Source organism: Spermophilus citellus, assembly GCF_964194105.1.
Source record: "Spermophilus citellus genome assembly, chromosome: 10".
NCBI classification, from domain to species: domain Eukaryota; kingdom Metazoa; phylum Chordata; class Mammalia; order Rodentia; family Sciuridae; genus Spermophilus; species Spermophilus citellus.
In genome coordinates, this window is record NC_138197.1 from 25,891,307 (window position 1) to 25,906,930 (window position 15,624).

A 15,624-nucleotide genomic window follows, 5' to 3' on the forward strand; every position below is an offset into this window, starting at 1 on the left:
TCCTGTCTTAGCCTCTTAAGTAGCTAGGATCAAAGGTGTGTGCTATGGCACCTGGCTAGTAACAGATATTCTTTTTTTTAAATATATTTTTTTAGTTGTTGATAGACCTTTATTTAATTTATTTATTTATATGTGGTGCTGAGAATTGAACCCAGTGCTTCACACATGCTAGGCAAGTGTTCTATTGCTGAGCCCCCACCCCAGCCCCAGATACTCTTTTGTTAAAAATATATATCTTTCGTTTTGATCTAAGGGTGCGTAACCACTAAGCCATATCTCCAGCCCTTTTTATTTTTTATTTTGAGACAGGGTCTTGCTAGGTTTCGTAGAGTCTGGCTAAATTGCTGAGGCTGGCCTCAAGCCTGCCATCCTCCTGCCTCAGTCTCCCTAGCCGCTGGGATTACAGGTGAGCGCCACCACACCTGGATTTTTATATACCTTGATTCAAATTTATTCCATTATTAAACATTTGCATTAGTATTTTGTATTTAATTCAAAACATTAACAGAATAAACCATATGTCAATTTGAAAAAGGGGAATGTAAAATATTTTTATAGTGTTTTCTTAATGATGTAAAGAAAACCTAAACTAGAAATATAAGGGAGGGCTGGGGATGTGGCTCAAGCGGTAGCACACTCGCCTGGCATGTGTGTGGCCCGGGTTCGATCCTCAGCACCACATACAAAGATGTTGTGTCCGCCGAAAACTAAAAAATAAATATAAGGGAATTATTAATATTATTTTTATTAGAGCTTTATAGTTATGCATAGTAATTGGGTTCATCCTGACAAATTCATACATGTATGGAATTCAATTCCAGTTCTCGATTATCTCCTTTTCCCTCCTGTTCTCCTTCCCATCTCCCATTCTCCTTCTTCTACTTTACTAGACTTCCTTTCACTCATCTATACATTTATGTGATGGGTTCTTTTTACTTATGCATAAAGATGAAATTTCCTGTGGTATATCATACATACACGATTTTTAAATAATTCATTCTGCATTGCCTCCTCTTATCCATCCTTCCACTCCACCTCTCAATCTCTCTTCTAAATTACTGATCTTCCCTTTATCTTCATGTTGTACTATCCTTCCCTCCTTCTTTCCTTTATTTTACTCTAGCTTCCACATGACAGAAAACATTTAACCTTTGAGTTTCTGAGTTTGGTTTATTTCACTTGGCATGATATTCTCCATTTCCATCCATTTACTGGCAAACACCATAATTTCATTCTTTTTTTTGGCTGAGTAGAACTCCATTGTTGATTCCATAATTTAGCTATTGTTAATTATGCTGCTATAAACATTGAGGTGGCCGTATCACTACTGATGCCAACTTTAGATCTTCTGGGAAAATACAAGGAGTGGGACAGCTGGATCACGTGGTAGGTAGTTCTATTCCTAGTTTTTTGAGGAATCACCATACTGCATTCCAGAGTGTTTTTATAAGTCTGTAGTCCTACCAATAATGTTTAAGTGTTTCGTTTCCCCAACAACCTCACCAAAGTTTATAATTTGTTTGTATTTTGGATCAATATCATTCTGACTGGAGTAAGCTGAAATCTTAGTGTAGTTTTGATTTGCATCTCTCTGACTGCTAGAAATGTTGGAAGATTTTTTCATGTATTTGTTGGCCATTTGTGTTTCTTCTTTTGAGAAGTTTGTTGAGTTCTTTTGCTCCCTTATTGATTGGGTTATCTTTTGAGTTCTTTATATATTCTGAATATTAATCCCCTAATAGAGGAGTAGCTAGCTGGTCATGATTTTCTCCATCTATAGGCTCTCTCTTCATGTTCATTTCCTTTGCTGGGTATCTTTTAATTTGATGGTATCCCATTTCTTGATCCTTGGTTTTTAGTAATATTCTTTTTTTTTTTTTTTTTTTTGTGCCAGGAGTTGAAGCCTACCAACGCTTAACCACTGAGCCACATCCCCAGCCTTTTTTATATTTTATTTAGAGACAGGGTCTTTCTGGGTTGCTCAGGACCTCACTAAATTGCTGAGGTTGGCTTTGAGTTCATGATCCTCCTTCCTCAGCCTCCCAAACTGCTGGGATTATAGGCATGCACCACCACGCCAGTAGTAATAGATATTCTCAATTTTAACTGGGTACATGACAATCCAGAATGGAGGCTGTATTTCTTATCTGCCTTCAGACAAAGAATGACAATGTACTAAATCTTCTTTTTTTGTATACACTAAGATTTTACCCTGAGGTATATGGATTAGTGAAGTGCACAATTTTTATTAAGTTCTCTTAAAGGTAAGGCCAAGTCATTTTTCTTCCCTTTTTTCTTCTCTCCCTCTACTCTGTGGAATTAGTAGGCAGAGTATACTTCCTTATACCACTATGTTGGACCTAACTATATGACTTGCTTTGTTAATGTGAGCACACAGAACTTCTATTCACATCAGTTTCTGTAGTTTAGTCTCTTGTGTGCTTATCTTTCATCATCAGGAAAATACTACTCCTTTACTCTGGTCCTTGAATGAGAGACATGTGGAAGTGACTTAAATTTGACTTGTATCTAGAGTGCTGCCAGGGCAGTCAACTCTTGCCCCTGCCACTCCCAACAGTTTTTTTTTTTTTTAATATTTATTTTTTTAGTTTTCGGCAGACACAACATCTTTGTTTGTATGTGGTGCTGAGGATTGAACCCGGGCGGCACGCATGCCAGGCGAGCACACTACCGCTTGAGCCACATCCCCAGCCCGCCTGGGTATCTTTTTATAGTTTAATTTTGATTTGTACTTTGTAGGTAGAATAGCAGATACATTATTTGCAAAACTTTTCCCCATTCTGTGTTGTCTTTTAACTTTCTTCCTGGTATTTATATTGGTCTGTTGGGGCTGTCACATCAAAATACCAGATTGGGTATGACTTCATCGGGGAGTAAAATTTCAACATGAGTTTTGAGGGAAACCAATTCAATCCATAATGCTATGCTTCCATATCCTTAGAATTCATGTATTTCTCACATGAAAATTTTATTTACCCTATATCAACCGCCTCAAAAGTTGAGCATTTCAGTTGCTGAACTGTAAGTCCAAAGTCTTATTTACATACAGATGAAGTTGGATGTGTGGCAGCACATGCTTGTATTTCAGCACTTAGGAACCTGAAGCAGGAGGATCCCTGGTTCTCAGGAGTTCCAGACCAGCCTGGGCAACATAAGGATCCTATCTTAAAAAAACAAAGCAAAACAAAGCAGAAAAATACAGATGATACATTCTTAATCTGGAAATCTGAAAGGCTTCAAAATCCAAAAATTTTCGAGTGCTGACATGATACTGCAAGTGGAAAATCCCAAGAAACTCTGTTTTTACATTGATTAAAATATTATATAAAATTACCTTCAGGATGTGTATCGTGTATATGAAACATAAATGAACTTCATTTAGACTTGGGTCCCCTCCCTAAAATAGCTCATTATACAAATGCAAGTATTAAAAAAAAAATCCCAATCTGAAACACTTATAGTTGTTGCATTTCAGATAAAGAATACTCAGTCTGTATTAGCTAAATCAGGTATGGGTGAGACTTGAGTCTCACCGGTAGGTGCCCAATGCTGAGGTAAAATGCCTTTCCAGCTGTGAATCAGACAAGTTAATAAGTGTTTCCAGAATACAATGGTGGGGCACCCATAGGTCAGATAGTGCCATTACCAAAGATGAACTGGAAAAAAGAAAGGGGGACAGATCCAAGCAAGTCCAAACTTCTGGTAAGGGAAATTTGGTTAGACTTTGAGGCTGAGATGAGAAAGTTTTTGAAAGTGGTTAAAGAATAGAGAAAAAAAGCTTTTTTTTTTTTTTTTTTTTTTTTAATCCAGTACCTGGATATCTAGGAAATGAATTAGTTTAGGATGCCTGTCTTATGGCAGCTATTACAGTCACCTCGTCAAGCAGCACCTCCTCTAACAATTGGTAGTCATATGTTGGAAGTACTCAAAGGAGAGACTTCAGGTCCCCAAGAGCTGCAGTGATTCAAGTGTATCCTGGGAAGGAAAAAAATTAAGAGAACCTGGGCGGGATCAAACAGTAGAATTAGGTGAATGAATGTGAAGACTAAAGACAGACGGGGAAAATGTTAATGAGATTGTGAGGGAGTGTAAACTAGTTAATTATGGTGGTGGGAGGTGTGAATGAAATGACTCTGAATTCCACTCATCTCAAAGGCATTTTAAGTTATCTTAATAAACACGGAGAGGCGGGGAATAAATATAACTCACGTCACTCTGTCGGTTTATAGATAGTTTATCTACATTAAATTAATGGCTGCTGTAAACCTCTTAGCATGGCTCTGACAAAACGAAAATCGACTGCAATTCAGCGTGAGAAAATTAAGTTGCATCAAGCTGGGGACCGGTTGCCCGGTAGATCCGCCTTTGGTGTTGTAAGGGCTAAATTAAACAGGTAACGTAGTCCAGCACTTGGCACTGCGCAGGGACTGCATGCGGACATTAATTTCCGCCCACGCTCTCCTGTGCTGGAATAATCTCCAAAGGAAAACGACCTACAGTGGCGAGGGACTTCGGCGATGCCCGCGTGGACAGCCCCGGTGTTTCTTAGCAGCGCACTGCCTCTCCGCGGCACAAAAGCTAAGGGCGAGGAGAAAATCGAACGTCCCTTGGACAAACGCTGCCCACTGCAGCCTTGACTCTACAGACAACCCCAAGTACTCCCTACGGTGGTGGCGGTGGCGGTGGCCGGATTCCTGTAACGGGCCGCGAAGGAGGGGGTGGGGCGACTGTAAGGTTTGGGAACAGGCGAGTCGCTCTTTAGGCTTCCAGCAGTCCACTTCCTACGGCAAGCAGAAGGAGACAAACGCCGCCTCGACTCGCTCCCACCTACCGTCTCTTGCCAGAGCTGCCCTGGCGGTCCCCTCCAGTGGCCGCAGGGCCGTGTCTACACTCCGCGTCTTCGACTTGGCTTCAGCGTCGAATTACCACTGTAGCTCCGAGTCACTCTTCTTGCCAGACCCTGGGTCGACGCGCCCCGGTAGGCGCCCAGATGCTGGGAACCCCGCGTTGCGTTCCCAGGAGGGTGAGGGAAAACAGGGCGGGGAGCCAGGGAAGGAGCACGCGCGTCGCGCGGCCGGGCCTAGGGGCGGGTCTAGGTGTCTCGCGCAGGGGGCGGGGCGCGGTGACGTCGCGGGTGCCCGGGCCGCGCCGTGGCTGTGGCGGCGGCGGCGGCTGTGGTAGTGGCTGCGGCGGGGGCGCTGGGGCGGCAGTGGCAGCAACAGCCTCGAGGAGGGTGAGACGGCCGCGGTGGTGGCAGCTCGGAAGTCGGGCGGGACCTCGCGCTTCCCGCTTGTCGCTGGCGCTGAGGCTTCTGCTTCCCCTTCTGGGCTTCTCGCCCCCGGCCCTGGCTGGGCAGGGCAGAGCGCCCCCGGGGAGGGGCGGAGCTGTAGGTGAGGCTTCGGGACCCCCTCCCCCTCCACTGCTGGCTGTGGCGGGGGGTGGGATGGTGAAGTACGGGAGGGCGGATCCCACCCCAACCCACCCTAGCCCACCGGCGGGCTCCACCCAGCCGAGCTTCGTGATTGGGCGGGAGCTGAGGCGGTGGCGGTGGGGACCTCGGGCTAGGTGGGAGGTGGGGGCTCTGGGCTCTGGGAGAACCGGGGGTCGCAGAGGTATGAGGTGTGATGTTCCGCGCGAGGTAGTGGGGAAAGACCCCTGTGGTTGGGGTGCGGTCAGGGTGGATCTGTGGGTTTAGATGGTTGATGTAAAATATTGAAGATTTTTTTTTGGGGGGGGGGGTGGTGAGGTGGAAGATGAAAGGTTTTATTTCAAAAAGGAGATGAGCTTTGGATGCTGCCTTCGAGCTAGTGGGAGAAGCTTTGCACTAAATCTCACATTTCTACTTTAGCGTCTTGGTTGTTTCATTTTCTTTTCCTGACGGGATGGGTTGGGGGTCGGGTAGGGAAGAGAATTCCCTTTGGATTGGGTAAATTGTGACCGTGGATGGATCTGAAGTTTCACACCCAAGAAGAGGGGAGATCTTGGGTTTAAATAACTTCATTCTGGCACCAACCTTTAGGAAATAGTCTCATTTACTCATAATTCCTTAAAGGTGTTGTCTTCCAGTTTTCTTTCCTCTGTGCCTAAAAGATCTCTTTATACCACTTAAAATATTTTTTTTCAAAGTCTTTATTCTGGCCCCTTGAGAGGAGGCCTGAGACTCAGATGATTGCTTTGAAAGACATCTTTCGGAGTAGTAGTTGCAGGTGGTTATTGTTGACTGCTTTGAGTGGGTAAAATGAACGATTTGAACAGTTTTTTTTTTTTAAGGTAATTGTATGAAAAACGCGTAAACGTTTCAAAGCACAGCTGTTTTTTACAGCTTGTTTTTCAGTAGACCTGGACATTTAGAAATTTTGTGTTCAGCACTGAATTCTTGGTGATTGTTTTTATTTCTCAATTGTAGATGTATTTAAGTATTTATTAAACACTTTAAAAATGAAATGGATATTTTTTAAAGGTAGGTCACACAATTTCTGAGATATGTTCTTAAGGTTAGGTGCTTTGAAATGCTCTAACAACATTTTGGGAGCATGTGTCTCATGTTATTGGAGATGGTACTGAATGAACAGTGTTGAGTGTTGTTCACATTGATGTTCCACAACTTAGGACAGTAAACGTGGATCTTTTCTGGATGCCTGCTTCCTGTTAAATTACAGTATTCTTACCTATCAGTTAAGCTATTTAAGCTATTTCTTTTTCAGAAAACAGGTCCTTTGATAGACATGAATTGTGTAATGGATGTTAGTAGGCATGACTCTCAATAATTCATTTATGGAGGAAGAGAAACCGTCATGAGATGGAATTTAAAAAGTGACTTTCCCAAGGCTTACCCAATTTATTTGGGAAAATAGTCAGGGAAGTGCTTTCCTGGAACCCAAGAGAGAAATATATAGATTAGTTACAGTAGTTGCAGATCGTTGCTTTTTTTAAATGCCTACTTACTGAGCAGACACTTTTCCTCTAGCAAATACTTCTGCTTAAAGAGATTTAGAGGAAACAGTATATAATAAATCTATTGAGAATGTATGATTCAATTTGTGATTGTAAACTAAATATTAAGCAAGTGTTGGGACAGATTGAATTATAAGTTGGTATAGTGACTGATTTTGATTTTAGATGAATTGGAAGGAGAACTTAAAATCCACATATTTCATTTTGGCTTTTAGATTATACATTGACCTAATTAATTGGGACAAATGTGAACTAAGATATTGGCTGAAGCTTGTGTGTATATACTTCTAAAGTGACTTTTGCCTTGTTGGATGTGAGGTGTGATTATTCACTTTGTAAGGATGAAATCATGTAATTTGGGGGAAAGTCCAATTTAGAAGCAATGTAGTAATAAGAATTTCTTATGCCTGAGGAAAAAAACTACAATTTTTTTTTTTTTGGAAGGGAGCTACTGGGAATTGAATCCAGAGGCACCTTACCACTGAACTATGTCCCCCACCCATTTTTAAATTTTTATTTTGAGACAAAGTCTCACTAAGTTGTGCAGGCTGGTCTTGAACTTGTAGTCTTCCTGCCTTAGCCTCCCAAGTTGTGGGGGTTACAGGTGTGCATTACTGTGCCTGCTATGTTTTATTATTTAAGAAATATTGCTTACTAGTCATTCCTTGTGATTCCTCATTGAATCTGATAAGTTGTTTTTTGTTCTTTATTGCTAAATCCTTAGATTAGTGTGCCAGTTTGTTAATTAAATATTAGTATTGGAAACTTAAAAATGAATGTTCTGATGTCAACAGCACTCTGTTTCATACTATGTTTATGCTTTTAGAAGTAGCATGAGAGCTTTTAAATTTGCATTTTATGTGTAGTATATTAGAAACATTGACAGAAAGATCAGGGAGCAAAATATTGTGATTTGTCAAATAATCAGTACACTGATTATCAGTTTTCAGAGAAATGCAATAAAATAATTTTAACATAGTCATGTCATAGGCTATAGTGTGATTCTATCTATGGCTATTCAGGTCTTTCCATGTCTTGGATTGTGTGCTCTTGGAGTCACTGTGCCTGAGTTCAAATCCCGACCTTGCCATTGTATGACCTAAGGCAGACTGTTTAACCTCCGTTTCTTACCCTTAGCCTGTATCTCAGTTTCCCTCTGCAAAATGGGAGTAAAAGCAATAATACCTAACTTCTTAGGTTGGTCAAATGAGTTAGTTCTATAGTTACAATAGTCCTGGCACATAATTAGTTGGTTCACTAACATCTTTTGACGTTTTTACCATGAATATTATTCATTCATTCATTCACTTAATAAATACATATTAAGCATGTATTACCAAGGTATTCTAGGTGTTGGCAGTATAGCAGTGAACAAAGTGGATAAAAATCTGGATCATCTTGGAGCTTTTATCTTAAGTGAGGAAATAGATGATAAAATACGTAAGTAAACCAGTAAATGAATTTTAGATGCTAGTAAGTGCCATGAAGAGAAATGAAGCAAGAGAGAAGAATAAGGAATGGGGATGAGGGTGTAGGAGGCATGTAGACTAGGAAGGCTTCTAAGTTTGACATTGAGTAAGGTATGGGAACTGCTGTGGAGCATTGATATAATCTGACTTATGCTGTGAAAGAATGGGCTCTGACTGCGGTGGGACTTTAGAGCAGGGGTGCTGTGGAGAAGTAAGGCCACTAGTCAGGAGGTTCTTTTACAGTGTTGTAGATGAGAATGGCTCTGACCCAGGTGATAGCAAGAGGAAATGTGAGAAGTGGTTGAAGTTTGGGTCTGTTTTGAGGGTAGACCTATAGTATTTGCTGGTGGTTGGATGTGGGATGTGAGCAAAACAGAAGAGTAAAGAATAACTCAAGTTTTTGGCCTGAAAGACTAGAAGAATGAGGTTGTCAGTAACTGAGATGGAGGTGGCATTTGGTGGAGCATGTTTGGGGAAAACACAAGTTTAGGAAAAATGTCTAGGCTGAGTGAAGAATTTGTCTATTTTCAGCTGACACATATAAAGTGAAGAGATGTTGAGATCATCAGGGGAATGAATTGAGGTAGAGAAGACATCTGAGCCTTGGGGCACTGACTGATTCATTCATTCTACAGTTACTTAATATGGATGGTTCTAAGTACTCTTTTAGCCTTTAGGTCATACAGCCGTGAACAAAGCTGACAGAAACCTCTACTTTCATGGGACTTACCTTCTAGATACACTGGAGGAATGAAGAGTACCCCAACAGACTGAAAAGAGATCTGTGAATAAGGAGGAGAACTCGGGGAGTGTGATGTTGTGGAAGTGGAGGAAAGGAAGTTTTCAAGGAGGGTGGAATGATCAACTGTGTCATTGTTTAAAGATGTGTCAGAGTGTTGAGTAAGAGAATTCTGCTTGACTATGATATCTAGCAATAGATGACTAAATATATTTTATTTAAATTTTTTTTTAGTTGCAGATGAACACAATATCTTTTTTTAAATATATTTTTTAGTTGTGGGTGGACACAATATCCTTATTTTATTTATTATGTGGTGCTGAGGATCGAACCCGGTTCCCCACACATGGTAGGCAAGCTCTCTACCACAACCACAACTCCTGTCCCTCAGTATCTTTATTTATTTATTTTTATGTGGTGCTGAGAACTGAACCCAGTGCCTCACATTTGCTAGGCAAGTGCTCTACCACTGAGCCACAAACCCAGCCCCTAAATATATGTTAGTGTTAGATGAGACAAATATTAAGAACATTTTAGATTTTTACTTTCCCTGGAATTGGTTTGTTTTCCCCACCAGTACTGGGGATTGAATCCAGAGGCCCTTTACTATTGAGTTACACACTCCCAGCCCTTTTTTATTTTGAGATGGTGTCTTGCTAAGTTGTGGAGTCTGGCCTTTAACTTTTGATCCTCATGATGTAGCCTCCCAAGTAGTGGGATTATAGGCATACATCACTGTACCTGGCCCCTAGATTGGTTTTTAAAAATTACTTCATTCTAGGAGCTGCGGTTGTGGCTCAGTGGTAGAGCACTTGCCTAGCATGTGTGAGGCACTGGGTTCGATTTTCAGCACCACATATAAATAAATAAAAAAAAGCTAAAATGTTTTTTTTTAAAATTACTTCATTTTTTTCAGAACAAAATAGGCAATGCAAGTATGTACTTGTAAGAAGGAGATGTACATGGCGTTTATAATCGCTATTACGTATGCTTAACTTTATAAAAATTAGGTATATGTACCAAATCAGAAGATAGAAAAGAATATTAGAGAAGAAGTCTTTTTCCCATCTCTTTTTCCTTGAAGACCATCACTATTGCAGTTTCTTGTTTTACCTCCCAGTAACATTCTGTGCAATAATATGGCCTTTAGCTATTCTAATATTACATGAATATACAGTATATTTTATCTTCCAATCTAATATTGAACTTTGTTATTATTTTAGGATAGATTATCTGAAAGGTAATTTTCATGCTCTTTTCAAAAGAAATAATGATTATTAGAATATTACATGGATTCATTAAGTCACATTGGACAGTAATTCTGGTTTTGTAGGCTTGATAGTTTCTTTTCTTTCTTTAGTACCAGGGATTGAACCCAGGGGCGCTTAACCACTGAACTACATCCTCAGCCTTTCTTTATATTTTATTAGAGACAGGGTCTCCCTGAGTTGTTTAGGGCCTCACTAAGTTGCTGAGACTGGCTTGAATTCTCAGTTCTCTTGCTTCAGCCTCCCGAATCACTGGGATTACAGGTGTGCACTACCGGTCTCGGCTAGACTTGATAGTTTTATTTCATGCTTTCTTTTTAGAAAATATGAAGTAAAGGTAGGATTTCATGAGGACAGCAACTGTTATGTTCTCTATTGAGCAAATAATACGTACTTAGTAAATATTTGAGGAATGAATGTAAAATAGTTCTATTAAGTGAATTCACACCTGATGGAGTGGCTGGATCCAGAAAACAGTTGCTATTCGGTATGAAGAATTCAAGGATCTGATGTTAGATGACCCACCCATGTGTGTATTGAAATGAGCAGAATGAGTAGCAGGAGTGGTGTGGCATAGAGGATTGTGACAACTGTTAAGTTGTTGACCATGTAATGGTGTGGAGAGTGTCCAGGTGGTTATCAGGTCATAGTGAAGAGGTGGAGGTAGAAGACTGTGTTGCTGACTAGCATCAGTGTTAAGAATAAGGATTTTGCCGGTGCGGTTGCGCAGGCCTTTAATCCCAGTGGCTCAGGAGGCTGACGCAGGAGGATCGCGAATTCAAAGTCAGCCTCAGCAATGGTGAAGCACTAAGCAACTTGGTGAGACTCTGTCTCTAAATAAAATACAAAAATACAAAATAGGGTGGGGATGTGGCTCAGTGGTCGAGTGCCCCTGAGTTCAATCCCCGGTTGCAAAAAAAAAAAAAAAAAAAAGTAAGGATTTTTGTGAGGGTTGAGGAATAATGATCTGTCAGTGTCATTGGGAGAAAGAAAGGTACTAGCTTCATTTTCCAGTATTGGGTATGGCCTGTGAGAGACCAGATAGCTTCCCTTGAAAGGGCTACATGGCAAGAGGTGTCTTGAATTAGAAAGCCAGTTTTCAGTTAAGTCAGAGTTAATGAGGAAATTTTGAGGAGATTGAGACTTTTTATAGGAGTTTCCATGAGAGTATAGTTTCTACTATATTGGCTTTTATTATCTTCATTGAAACTTAAAAAGTCTTTATCTTAATAGAACTTTTCCAGCTTCATGCTTTAGTGTTCTATTATTCTCTGCTTTGTAGCCACACTTCTTTGAAAGAGTTTTCTTTTCTTTTTTATTTTTGCAGAGTGAGAAGACATTTTCCAGCTTGATTCCTTTTTTATTAAATTCTTTATTTATTCTAATTTGTTATATACAACAGCAGATTGCAATTCATTTCCTATTACACATATAGAGCACAATTTTTCAAGTCACTGGTTGTACACAAAGTGTTTTCACACCATTCATGTCTTCATACGGTTAGGGTAATAATGTCTAACTCAGTCCACTGTCTTTCCTACCCCCATGTCCCCTCCCTCCCCTTTGTTCTATCTAAAGTTCCTCCATACCTCCGGTTGTAGTGGGTTGTTGTGTCGATGCGCCCCCCGCCCTGCCCATCGCCATTATGAGTCAGTGTTGTCATATCAAAGAAAACATTAGGCTTTTGGTTTTTTGGGATTGGCTTACTTCACTTAGCCATGATTTTATTCTCTCTTAATGGTGAGTAATATTCTATTGTGTATATATACCAAAGTTTCCCTATCCATTCATCTACTGAAGAGCATCTGGGTTGATTCCACAATTTAGCAGTTGTGAATTGTGCTGCTGTGAACATTGATGTGGCTTGTGTCCCTGTAGATGCTGTTTTTAAGTCCTTTGAGTATAAACCAAGGAGTTGGGATAACTGGGTCAAATGGTGGTTCCATTCCAAGTTTTCCAGGGACCCATACTGCTTCTTAGAAAGAATTTTCTACATTTGTTGTATATCTCTATTTCTTCACCTTTGATTTTTTTTCTCAGCCTATTTCTGTTTTATGTTTGCTTCCACTAGTAGCCAATGAAAATATGAAATTTGAACATCACCAGAGGCTATTTTTCTGTGTCCTATTATTTACCCTCTTAGCAGTCATGCTAGTTTTCTATTGGTACCTAACATATGATCCCCAAACTTAACAATAATAGAACATTTATAGTTTCATAGTATCTATGGATCAGGAATTTGGATGTGGTTTGTACCTATGATTCAGGGTCTCTCATCAGGCTGGAGAGGTGTTGACTAAGGCTTCAGTCATCTTAGAGCTAACTCCACTGAGGGAGGCTCTACTTCCAGGTTCACTCATGTGGCTACTGGAAGCCTCAAGTGTTTGTGGGATATTTACTGGAGAAAGGAGTTCTTTGCTGTTTCAGTCTTTGCATAGGATTACTACAACATGGCACCTTGCTTCTCCTATATCAAGACCTTTGTGGGGAAAGAGGAGAGAGGACATATTAGCCAGAGTCTTTTTGTAACCTAATCTTGGAAGTGATGTGCTATCACTATTGCTTCATCGTGTTCATTACAAGAATGTCATTAGATCCAACACATTGAAGGTGGAATTTCACAATGACGTGAACACTGTGAAGCAGAGATCATTCAGAGCCATTTTCCAGACTGCCTACCACAGCAGCTTTTGACAGTTGATTTTTCCTTCCCTTTTAAAGCTCTCTTCTCCTTCCTTCCTTCCCTTCCTTCCCTTCCTTCCCTTCCTTCCCTTCCTTCCCTTCCTTTCCTTTCTTTCCTTTCTTCCTTTCTTTCCATTGAACCCAGGGCCTTGTACATGTGAGGCAAGCACTCTACCAACTGAACTATATCCCCAGCCCTTTAAAGCTCTCTTTTCTCTTGGGGGTCTTAAGAGTATGCTTCTGTTTCTCTTGCTGGTTCCTGGACTCCCTTTCTCAAAAACCTTTTGACTCTTTCTCTACCTGTTCATTAAATGTTTGAATTTTGGGGGGTCATATCATCCCCTCCTCATTTTTCTTTATCTGCTAAGTGTGTGTTTTTCTGTCTTCTGCTTATACCTCTTTCCTGAATTTAAGGACCAATATATCCAGCTTGCTTTTTAGTATTTCCATTTGGATGTTCCTTAAGCTTAATACATCTAGAAGTGAATGTATGCTCTTCCTTTGGTGTTTCTTAATTCATTCAGTGACATCATTGTTTGCTCAAGCCAGAAATAAAGGGGGATGGTCTTTTGATTTTCCCTCTCCACCACTTTCCATTTTACTATTCCTTGATGGTGTGCATATTTTTTTGTGAGGTATTGCATCCTATGCTGGGTTCCAAGCATTGAATGAGTGTTTGCTAGGTGTTTTGATGATTCTTTTCAGTCTGTGTTCATAGATTTTGTTTAGGAGTCACATGATCAATCCTCTGCTTCAGAAGGGGGTAGCAACTATTGAACGGTCATTTTTAGTGGTTCACTAAAGAAGGAAAGTAAGCCACTATGTTTCTTTTGGTACTGGGGATTGCAGTACCTGAGGCTGGCTATATCACTCAAAATATTTTTTATTCTGAGACAGGGTATTGGTAAGGTAAGTTGCTGAGGCTGACCTTGAACTTGTCCTCCTCCCTCAGTTTCCTGAATTGTTGGGATTACAGACATCACCATTGGGCCCACTTTTTTTTTTTTTTTTTTTCTGATTGTACTGAGAATTGAACCTTGGGCCTTGGGCATACTAGTTAAATGCTCTACCACTGAGCCATATCACCAGACTTTTTTCATTTTATTTTGGGATGAGGTTTCCCTGAATTATTGAGACTGTCCTTGAACTTGATGTTCTTTACCCTTAACATCTTGGGTATCTTAGATTACGGTGCCAGATATATTATGTGATGAATGGACAATTTCATCAGATCACTGCTTTATTATATTATTATTATTACTATTATTTTTACTAATTATGACGTAGTATTAAACAAATATGTAAGAGTTACTTGAACACAGTACTGGGACAGTGGAGCTGATAGTCTAGACAGCTACTGAGTGATAATGGATGGGTTGCATATACTGCTTAGATTCATTGGACAAAAAACCTGGTCTCTTGATTTTTGGGAAAACCTCTTTTGGGAAATGCTTATTCAGACTTCTTCTTCAGTTTTCTGTTTGTCTTTCTATTTAATTTTTAGGAGTTTTCTTATGTTTTGGATAGAAGCCCTTGTATTACTTGTATTCATTCTGTAGTTTTCCATTTTGGTTCTCTCTTTTTTAAAAATATTTTTTTACTTGTCAATGGACTTTTTATTTTTTATTTATTGATACGTGGTGCTGAGAATCGAATCCAGTGCCTCCCACATGCTAGGCAAGCGCTTTGCCACTGAGCCATAACTCCAGCCCCTATTTTGGTTCTCTTTAATGGTATTTTTGAAATACAAGAGATTTGAATTTTCATGTAGTCCAAATAATTTGAACCTTTTTGGTTAGTGCTTTTAATGTCCTGTTTAAGAAATCATTTTTTTTTCTTTTTGGACCAGGGATTGAACCCAGGGGTGCTTAATCACTGAGCCACATCACCAGCCCATTTTTTTTTCTATTTTATTTAGAGATAGGGTCTCGCTGAGGTACTTAGCACCTCACTAAATTCTTGAGGCTAGCTTTGAACTCAAAATCCTCCTGCCTCAGCCTCCTGAGCCACTCACTGGGATTACAGACATGCACTGCGCCCGCCTCTGTTTAAGAAATCTTTCTTGCTGGATGCAATATCACAAACCTGTAATCTTTTTTTTAAATATATATTTTTAGTTATAGATGGATGCAATATCTTTATTTCGTTTATTCATTTTTTAAAATGTGGTGCTCAGGATCGAACCCAGTGCCTCACATGTGTGAGGCAAGCGCTCTGCTACTGAGCCACAACTCTAGCTCCACACCTGTAATCTTTGCAATCTTGACTTCTAACCCATCCTGTGGCCAGCTTTGGCAACTTAGTGAGACCCTCAGTAACTTCATATTTTTTTTTTTAAGAGAGAGAGACAGAGAGAGAGGGAGAGAGAGAGAGAATTTTTTAATATTTATTTTTCTTAGTTTTCGGCGGACACAACATCTTTGTTTGTATGTGGTCCTGAGGGCCACACGCATGCCAGGCGAGCGCGCTACTGCTTGAGCCACATCCCCAG

The 15,624-nt window shown here is 40.3% G+C and overlaps 1 protein-coding gene across 1 annotated transcript in view; it reads left to right on the forward strand.

The window, feature by feature from the left end:
• Positions 1-4,203: 4,203 nt before the first annotated feature.
• The window catches only part of ERC1 (ELKS/RAB6-interacting/CAST family member 1), a gene marked incomplete at its 3' end in the record, with an annotated part of 440,133 nt that continues 428,712 nt past the window's right edge, over positions 4,204-15,624 (forward strand). Inside the window, exon 1 of the mRNA XM_081310767.1 lies at positions 4,204-5,411. The remainder of the gene's footprint in view (positions 5,412-15,624) is intronic.